This window comes from Sinocyclocheilus anshuiensis, unplaced genomic scaffold, assembly GCF_001515605.1.
Source record: "Sinocyclocheilus anshuiensis isolate Anshui unplaced genomic scaffold, SAMN03320099.WGS_v1.1 scaffold85, whole genome shotgun sequence".
Lineage (NCBI taxonomy): Eukaryota > Metazoa > Chordata > Actinopteri > Cypriniformes > Cyprinidae > Sinocyclocheilus > Sinocyclocheilus anshuiensis.
Window position 1 is genome coordinate 346795 of NW_015536800.1, and position 10829 is coordinate 357623.

Below are 10829 nucleotides of genomic sequence, written 5' to 3' on the forward strand. Positions count from 1 at the left end.
TGAAGGGAAACTCCTGGGACAGATGAACTAATCAGGACAGGAACAGGAAACTAACCAAATAAGGGCATGGGAAGGCACATGGGGAGCAGGACACACACAAAACATGGAACAGAGTCTGACACTACCGCAACACCTAAATTTGCTGCGGTAACGTTAAAATATTTTTTTTATTATTAGTTTAGACTCTTAGCGTCTTAATATATATGACTTAAACAGTAATATACATTTATTTTTAAAATGTAGTCCTACGTACAGAATTACTAAGCTGTATGGTAAGGACACAATAATTACTGACACGGAAAAGATGATATTTACCTTATATTTTTGGGATCTTGTGAGTGAGGTAGTGAGGTGGCCTAATCTGTCCAAGAGGGTCTAGCTGCAGCCTTGATGCAAGGCTGCAGCCAGACCCTTCTCAATCTGTCAGCAATGTGCTCACGTGCTAATTTCTGTTTCCATAGAAACTAGACTTGTTTGTCTTTGATAAAATGTAATAATAAAAGCCTTTTTTCATCAGTTGCAGTAAGGACTCAAAAGTGTGGGACAGGCACATTTAGCTGAAAAAATGATAAAAAATGATCAGTAAATAATACAAAAAAATGTAAGATGCTGTAAATTAATATGTATATTAAACAATTCCATTTGAAATAATGTCAAATTGTAATTCAATTAGATTATTTTACGTGACTTGACCAGAGTTGTGGGACATGAACAAAAATGATGTTTGGACCTATAAATGCTTACTAATTTTATATTAAATCACATGAATCATTAATTATATTTTGTCAAGGTGTGTAATGACACTGTGAATATATTTATAAAGCATATGACAAATTTGAACATAAATCTAAAATTTCACTGCTGGGAATTAAAAGCGCCCTTAGTTGCAGAAACACCCAAATATTCCTGTATATAATATAACACTGTGATAAGTTACCTGATGTGTAACTCTTTCTTTCTTTTTCTTTTTGGGTTATATATATGTGGCTATTGACCTTCAATTAAGTTACAAACTCACCCTGAAAATTATTCATTGGAGTTACAAAAAAAAAAACAAGTGTGACAACTAGCCCCGGTCTTTCGAACAAAACCAAAACAACTGAAACGTAAAATCAAAGTAGCAGTATCAATCTTATTTGCATTTCTGTTTTATTCAAACCATTATTCAGTAATAACGCATGTTATTCTTTTAGGATGGAAAAACGCCTTCCAGCTAGCGCAAAAAGACTTTTACCGTAACAGGAAACAGGAACTCTTCTGACATAGCAAGTGGGAAATTCAAATTTTTCAAACATGTTCGAATGAAAGATGCTTTGGCAGTTTTAATTTTATATCACATTGTAAACATATGTAATCTCGAGTAACAGAGTAAACGATTGCCTCTATTTTAACAGTACATTATACGTTTTTGTTTTTTATTGTTTTAAACTGAATCATTGGAGCACAGCTGGTGAGTTTGTTGTGCAACATGTTGGTCAAAACAATCCTTTATTATGACTGCTTTTACCAGTTCATTAATTGTGTTAGTTTGACATAGGTACATTTTAAAGTTTTCACCTTTGAGGAATATGCATAATATATCCAGTAACGTTACATTGCTCCTCGAGTAACGTTAACTTATCCGATTCAATAACGCTTTAGGAATGTTGAGCTGTCTTTCCACAGCAGAAACCAATCGAGACAATAAAAATAAAAAAGATTTCTTCTCGAAGATAGTCATCCAGCATTGATAGGGTGAAAAATAAATATAAAACCTACTCTTTGTGGTTGAATCTTCTGTTTTGTGGTTTGATCGTGTTGTTTGTTTACACCGTTGTGATGATCACCAATTTAGGGATGTAACGATTAACCGCAAGCCGGTTGGAAATCGATTCAAATCGGTTGAGATACTAAACAAATCGCGATTCATTTAGGGGTAGGAGTTTATATGAATCCATGTCTGAGGGGAACTTACTGTCTTTAGAAAAGTTTAGATGGTATTTTTTCTTTTCATCTGGCCTCTGTATAATGCATATTAAAGTTCGTAAATTCAGCGCTGCTTTGTTTACAGCGGAAACCAAGGAAAAGCTTTAAGCGCCACCTGCTGGAGAGAGTGAATCTGCGTCTCATTCAGCTCGTCTGCTGTTTCTGTTTCATGCAGATATTTTTATGTATAGTTTCACAAAACTGAAGTCAAACCATTCTGTTTTTGCTTCAAATTTCGAAATTATACAATGTAATTTAGATTAAAAACGGCTCATGTTGCATGTATGCAACATCTTTCTTTGGATCATGATTAAAATGCAGGTTGCCTATAATTTTAAATGGATCTCATTTTGTACAAAAAAAACAACAACCGTGAATCGAATCGTGATATCAAAATTGTGAATCGAATCGAATCGTGAGTTGAGTGAATCGTTACATCCCTAATCACCATTCTCACAAAGTACTTGATATTGCAAATATGATGAGTGTCACTTAATCAGTGGTTTTATATAAACGTGTCGCTAAAAATGTGTAACTAAAAGAAAAAATGCTGTTTTAATGCAGGTGTATGTGTCCTCAGCATGCCTGTAGAAAGCACTTCTGAACTTCTCAAGCACTATGAGGTTTATGAAACCATCGGCTCAGGTAATGTCCATTGATTGTGCTTTTATGTAATGCTTTAGTGATCGTGCATATGAGAAACTTTCATCAAGAGCACATCTTGTTTTATTCTGTTCTAACCCATAGGTGGGTTTGCCAAAGTCAAACTTGGTATACACATACTGACAGGAGAGAAAGTGGCCATCAAAATAATGGAATAGAAAGACCTAGGGGTAAGTTCTTCTTCTTTAGGTTGGCCTTGCCTTAAAACACATTTTACGTTTGCACAAATTCTTTTGAGGATTAATGAAGTATGGAGATATTGGTTAATTTATTCTACTTTTAGATGGAATACAGTGTTAGCATGCTGAAAATGAGAAGAGTATGCATTTTGGAAAAGAAATGCTCTTTAAAGTGCGCGTTACCTGTTTTTAGGATGATCTGCCCCGAGTTAAGATTGAGATTGAGGCTATGAAGAACCTCAGTCATCAACACGTGTGTCGACTCTACCATGTCATTGAGACATCAAGCAAGATCTACATGGTGCTTGAGGTGTGTTTTCTTGAAAGTGATTCTGATGCTTAATGAAAATAGATTAAGCTTCATATGTTTATATGCATATATCTTGTCACTCTTAGTACTGTCCTGGAGGAGAACTGTTTGATTACATCATTGCTAAAGACCGGTTGTCGGAGGAAGAGACGCGAGTGTTTTTCCGTCAGATCATCTCTGCATTGGCCTATGTTCATAGCCAAGGCTATGCCCACCGAGACCTCAAACCGGTGAGTTGGTTGAACAGAACATTTGACTTTTAAATAACTTAATCATATACTGAGTTCTCCCATTAAAGGAACAGATCACCCAGAAATGAAAAATGTCTTAAATGAATAGTTCGAAAATGAGCTGAAAATGTACTCACCCTCAGGCCTACCAAGATGTAGATGAGTTTGTTTCTTAATCTAAATGTATTGTCTGAATCGGGAGAGAAACATGTACAGATCAAGCACCATTTACAAGTGAAATCGGTCCAGAACATTTCTAAACAAATATGTTGGTGGATTTTGATTGGAATGGAAAACGGGATGGACTTTTTAACTGGAGGAAGGCTCTTATGGATTATGGATTTTACTGTATTTTGTCCAAAAGCGGCAGTTTAAAGTTAAAATGCCTTTGATGATGAATTAGTTTTTACAAACATGCCGCTTTTCACTCACTAGATGTTAATTGATGGATTGGAGTTGTTTTGATTGCTCGTTGATTATTGTGATGCTTTTATCAGCTGTTTGAACAAGTCGTTCCAAAATGTGTTACTCTGTGGAACACAAAAGAGAAATTTAGAACACTGTGCTCATTCCTCTTTTCCATTCAATTACAATAAACAGGGACTGATGCTTTTAAGCTTTGAAAAAGACACAAAAGCACCATAAATATGGTCCAACTTGTGCGCCATATTCCAATCCATGTGGCCATGTGATAGCTTGATGTAAGAAATTGGCTGAATGATATTCAGATTTGGAAAAACATGAGGATGACTAAATGATGACAGTGTTTTCATTTAGGAGTGAATTATTACATTGTCAATGTTTGCTTGACGCAACTGTTTCTTACTGACTTTAGGAAAACCTGTTGATCGGTGAAGATCATAACCTAAAACTCATTGACTTCGGCCTTTGTGCCAAACCAAAGGTGTGTATCCATCTATTATGTCCATTTTCTTGCTTAAAGTCAAGTCACATTTATTTATATAGTGCTTTATACAATACAGATTGTTTTAAAGCAGCTTCACAGTAAACAGGAATATAACGGTTTATGTTGCAAAATTCATCAATTATGACAACTTACATTTCAGACAGTAGTATCATTATTCAGCTCATGTTGATTCAGTTCTGTCACTGTTGCAAAGTTTATCAGTTGTGAAACCAATTTAATTCAGCTATAAAGCAGCTCTACAGAAAACAATAGTGTTAATATTTTATCTAAACTTATTGTTTCAAATATGTCCCTCAGTATCAGTGCTTCAATACATTTTTGACTTTGTTTCGATTCAGGGTAAATGTTTTAATGGCATTTTAAAAGTTGTGAACATTTTAAAAACTTTGATTAGGGCAGTTTGGGTTTTGAATTACTGACCTGTTGTGGCAGTCCAGCATATGCAGCTCCAGAGCTCATTCAGGGCAAGGATTACATTGGTTCTGAGGTCAGTGTGGCATATGTGTTTCGTGTCCAGCGTATTTGAAAGCAATGCCAAATTAAGCATGTATATTTCTGATGTGTGGAGTATGGGCATATTGCTTTACGCTTTACTGTGTGGTTTTCTTCCGTTTGATGATGACAATTGTATGGTCCTCTACAGAAAAATCACAGTAAGTTTGTGTTAGATGTGAGCATTAAATCCCACCACAACTATTTATTCATCCATGCATTTATTAGGTTACTGAAATAAAAGTAGTTTTGTATAGTATGTGATCTCATATTATGCAATATTGGCTTGTGTTTTGACAGAGAGGCAAATATAGCAACCCCCACTGGCTTTCACCTGCTAGCATTCTGCTTCTAAACCAGATGATGCAGGTACTGTGCATGGTTTATGTGTCTGTTTCATGTGTTTTAGTAAGGCAGTACAATTGAATGCAGTTTATTTTCCTCTCCTACAGGTGGACCCAAAGAGGCGTTTGACAGTGAAACAGTTGCTTGATCACCCTTGTGTCATGAAGAGATACAGCACACCAGTGGATTGGCACAGTAAACATCCTGTAAGATGAGCTCTATAGTCAAATCATATGCCTCCAAGATCCAATTAGTCAAGTAAAGCCAATACTTTTTTATAAAACATTTCTGAGCTTCAAAGTTGTTGTGATTCTTAGTATTTACTTATCCATAACAAATTATATCTGCTTTAGTTCCTTTAAAGTTTTAACAGATCCATATGACCTTAATGTGTTTACGTCAAATGAAACAGACATGGGTCAGTATGTTTATTGATCAGCAGTGTTCATTGATTCTTTATTGATGGACACTCAACTATTAAGCACAGCCAATAAATGTAGAGAATACTGTATATGAGTCATTGAGTCAATGTATAATTTCCTTTTGTATGTTTGTTCTTTTTAGTTGGGTCATATAGATGAAGACTGCATCACTGAAATGGCAGTGGCTTTTAAACAGTCCAGACAACGAACAATCCAACTTGTGTCCGAGGTACTGAGTGATTCCTGTGATTTAAAATTAGTATTATATTTATTAATATTAAAATGCATAAGTATTTATTTGTTTTTGTATTAAGTGTATAGATCTAGCAAAGACACTACTGTTCAAATGGAACAGTTTTTTTTTTAATGTTTTTAAAGGAGTCTCACAAAAGCTCCATTTATTTGATTTTATTACAATAAAAATTGTAATATCGTAAAATATGATTACATTATTAAAATGTAATTTATTCATGTGATGGTGAAGTTCAATTTTCAGCAGCCATTACTCCTGGCTTCAGTGTCAGATGATCCATTAGAAATCATTCTAATTTGCTGATTTGGTGTTTAGGAAACAATTTAATGGAATAGCTGCTTAATAACCACGACCACTAGATGTCAGTAGATGCCAGTGCATTGGCCAAAGCTGCTTCTCTTAACTACTGAGATGTGACTTGTTCATAATTCCCTCTGTTATAAACATCAGTATTATATATCAATCACACAGAAGAGAAATCTTTACTGTGTGTTTTTTCAGTGGAAGTACGATCAAATGACTGCCACCTACCCGTTACTGCTGGCTAAAAAGCATCAAGGCCGCCTGAGAGCAGAATGCCCCATGATTGACCCCTTGTACTCTCCTTTACAGGACATACAAGTGAGTTCAATATACACATATTTATGAGCATTATGAATGCACAATGGTCAGCTCGTGCTATGTTTATTATACAAATACAAAGTACTTTAAAAGTCACACAGGAGTGATAGCTGTGTTTATTTATTAATATTACTATAGTCATGTTTGCGCGACGTATGGAGTGTGATTTTGTGTGTCTGTCTCAGCTGAAGAAGAGTCTACGCTTCAATGAGGATGATGATGGTGTTCACCCAGTGGTGCCTTGGCTCTATGGTCTTCCCCCCTGATTGCTACGATGACGAGAATCCCTGGACAGCCTCTCATGCCCAAGAACACACACACCACAAACACTCCACGCATGGTTAGCCTCCATGTTCTCTTTATTTGTCTGCTCTTCCCTCTTGTCCATTGCTGCTTATACAGCCAGTCTTTTTTTTAAATTTAACTTCCTTTTGTATTTCTCCAAACTCTCCTTTTCTCTTACTGCTTCTTGTTTTGTTAGTTAATAATGTTTCTTGTTATTTAATGTACTTTTTTTTATCCAAAGTGACATACTGTCCTCCTGAATTAATGCAATGTTGATAGACCTGGATTGTGTTTGGTCAGTTACTGGTAAAAAAGTTCTACAGTTTAAAAATGTATAGCCAGAATAATTAAGATTTTATAAAAATGCTTTTATAAGAAGTCTTTGATGTTCACAAAGGCTGCATTAATTCTAGTCTTTAGTGTCACTTTCTTCAGAAATCATTTCTAATATGCTGATTTGGTGCTTAATATTGTAGATCTTGAAAACTGTTGTGCTTGAGGCTCATTAATTTGTTTTTTTTTATACTTTTATTCAGCAAAGACACATTAAATTGAGCAAAGGTGACAGAAAATACATTTATAATGTAAATAATATGAATTTCAATTTCATATAAATGCTGGTCTTTTGAACTTTCTATGCATCAAAGAATGTATCATGGTTTCCACAAAAATATTAAGCAGGAAAAAACTTTTCAAAAATTTTAATAGTAAGAACCATTATTAATATTTAAGCACAAATAATATTTGATACCTAAGCACCAAATCAGAATATTAGAATGATTTCTGAATGATCATGTGACACTGAAGACTGAAGTAATGGTGTAATTCCACCACAGGACACAATGACATTTATACCTTAAATGAGAGAATTTTTAATTGTAAAAAATAATTCACAATATTACTGTTTTACTGTATTTTTGATCAAATAAAAGGCAGCCTTGGTAAGCATAAGAGACTCAAAAACATGAAAAAGTCGCATTTATTCCCCTTTTAATAACATTTTTAGGCAACGTGAAACAAATTTCAACACATTTAACATTGATAATGTGGTTTCCAAATTGAAACCAAATGTTTAGCAGGAAGTAATGTTGGGCATTTCACTGTCAAGCTTGTGATTCCCAGTGGCTCACCCTCAATTATTACTTTACAAATTATTTGTCATTACTAAAGGAAATACTCAGTGTAGTAACCCAGAAAGCGCTTTAGTTACTAATTGTTGTGAAAACTCTTGTCGTCTTCAGAAGCTCACCTCTGAAACATTGGAGAAGTGGCGGAATGAAATAGGCTACTCCCCCATCATAGAGCAAGGGAGACCCCATCAACAGAAGCCAGAGAGACGTGATAGATCCAGAGAAAATAAAGAGAACCTTGCTGTGACAGGCACAGATGGAGATGTGTTTGCTCTGCCTGCCCCCCGAACTCCAATGTGCAGCAGAAAGACCAAATCCAACAGAAATGTAGCGACAACACCTAACACCAACATCACTACCACAAGCAGTTACGCAAACAAAGGTGAGCTGGATAATGAATCAGTTGAGCATCACAACAAGTATACACTTTTGATGTTATAATCCAAATATTTTATCCTAAATCTCATCACTTGTATGAACATGTCTTTATCTACCTTGAAGAGCACATTTTTTTTCCTGAATGAAATTAATTCATTTATTTTGTGCGACAATTTTTATGTGCTGTATTTTTTGGAATTTCCCTTATATGTGACCCTGGACCACAAAACCAGTCATAAGTAGCACGGGTATATTTGTAGCAATGGCCAACAATATGGTATGGGTCAAAATTATCCATTTTTCTTTTATGCCAAAAATCATTAGAATATTAAGTAAAGATCATGTTCCATAAAGATATTTAGTAAATTTCCTACTGTAAATAGATCAAAACTTAATGTTGGATTAGTAATATGCATTGCTAAGGACTTAATTTGGACAACTTTAAAGGTGATTTTTCTCAAAAAAAAATGTTTTTTGCGCCCTCAGATTCCAGATTTTCAAATAGTTGTATCTCAGCCAAATATTGTCCTATCCTAACAAACCATACATCAATAGAAAGAATATTTATATTGAATCAATATTTAAATATATATATTTATTCAGCTTTCAGATGATGTATAAATCTCAATTTTAAATAATTGACCCTTATGACTGGTTTTTGTGGTCCAGGGTCTCATATAGTGGCCTCATATGCTTAGGGTCAGTAAGATTTTTTTATTATTAAATAATGAATATTGTTATTATATTTTTAACATTGAATTGTGATTTTGAACTCCTTGGGGCTGGGAGATTTTTTGTTTATTTATTTTTTTAATCACCTTTATTTTTTCATTCTTTGAAGGAATTGACAGCTGAAGAAAAGCATTAATAGCGATTTAACAGTGCATGGAAGTTCTCTGGAGATATCATGTCTAATCGAGGATTTTAGTTTCACTGCTGGCAATACCTGGATCTTTCCTATTATCTTCGTGTGCTCTCTGATAAAGCTTACATAAGTCTAAATACTCATTTTCTGCAAACACTGCATTTTTGGTGTCGTTCAGTTCTAGATGCTTTAATGGCATATCTGGGGTTTAAAAGAATATAGCTAAAAAGAGTGTTGTGTCATCTAGCATCTATAGTTTGATTCAGTTGACCAGAGTGTGAGTGTGTGTGTCTCTGTATGGGCGCAGTGTGTCTGGGGAAACGTCTTCATGTCCCAACATCCACTGTGTCCACCTCATTACTGTCACACACCACCTCCTGCACTGGAACGGACAGGTGCACACTGGGGACGGAGTGTGTGTGCATGTGTGTGTGTGTGTGTGTACAAGAGACAACTCCCGAAGCGCATACTGACAGGTGTACGTGTCGCTGTTCCCAGTGCTGCGGCAGCATGTAGCATGTAGTGACGTGTTTATCCTGTGTGTGCAGGAGCGGGCAGTACCACTAAAGAAGTGTCCCGCAGGAGAGAAGTGGACCAACAGCAGAACGGCCAACAAGGAGAAGTGGATATACTGGCTTTCAACCCCGAAAGAAGGTAGAGGACTTTGTCTTTTATGAGAAGAGTCAAATAACCAGCAGAAAGAAGGAAAAAGAATGGAGTGGCGAGGACTGTGGGGTTTAAAGGTGAAGTGTGTAATTCTGTCCTATAAGCAAAAAGAATTATAAAATCCCAGGTTTCCTCGTTTCAGCCAACAAATGGCTTTTAAATACATATACATAATTGACACTTGACCTTTAAAATTAATTTTTTTATATATATTTTTTCCCCCCGAGGTTATTTAATTTTAACTGCCCCATTTTTCAGTAGTAGCCTCTTGGCAAATGCTGCATTGCATTGTGATAGTTTTGTAATTATAAAAATGTGCAGTTATGTTCTAAACTGAATTTCCCACTTGTCCAGGTCTCGATCTCTGGACCTGGCTGGCTGTCAGGTGGACAGTGGGCAGAAGCGTAAGGGAGGTAAAAGTGTTTGGCAGTCTGGAGAGAGGCCTAGATAAAGTTATTACAATGCTCATACCCAGTAAGAAGAGAGGACCTCGAGATGGACCACGCAAAATTAAGGTATCATTCGTCTCATTTTTACATTTGCGTTTAGCCTTTAAGATTATATTGTTTGTCTGTTGTTCTCCTGGATGCCTAAAATGTCCTAATTCTTAATCATATTCCAATTGTCCAATTATGATTTGGCATGTTTATCACACTGCTGCAACCAGGCACATTGCATACACATAAACAAAGTTTTAAAAGGGATAGGTCATCATTTACTCACTCTCATGCCGTAAACCTGTATGACTTCTTTTTCGTGGAACACAAAAGTAGATGCTTAACAAAATGTCCAAGCTGCTCCCTTTCATATAGAAAATGTGGATGGAGACTCCAGAAAGGACAAAATAAATTAAAGCAGTGGTTCTGAACCTTTTTGACTCCAAGGCCCACCATTGTCCACAACAATATTCAAAGGCCCCATGACATTTCCATTTTTTTTTGTGATTTACTGGATAAGGATTAAAGACAAGTGCATATACATATACATACTTACACGTGTATATATATGAGTTTATTTCTTCTAAGTTTATTTCTTCTGGTGAACACGAAGATATTTTGAAGAATGTGGGTAACCAAACAGTTGCTGGTCCCCGTACT

General features: G+C 35.6%; 1 pseudogene; it reads left to right on the plus strand.

Moving 5' to 3' along the window:
* The first annotated feature begins 1277 nt into the window (after nucleotides 1-1277).
* Nucleotides 1278-10829, plus strand: part of LOC107656664 (maternal embryonic leucine zipper kinase-like) — an 11596-nt pseudogene continuing 2044 nt past the window's right edge.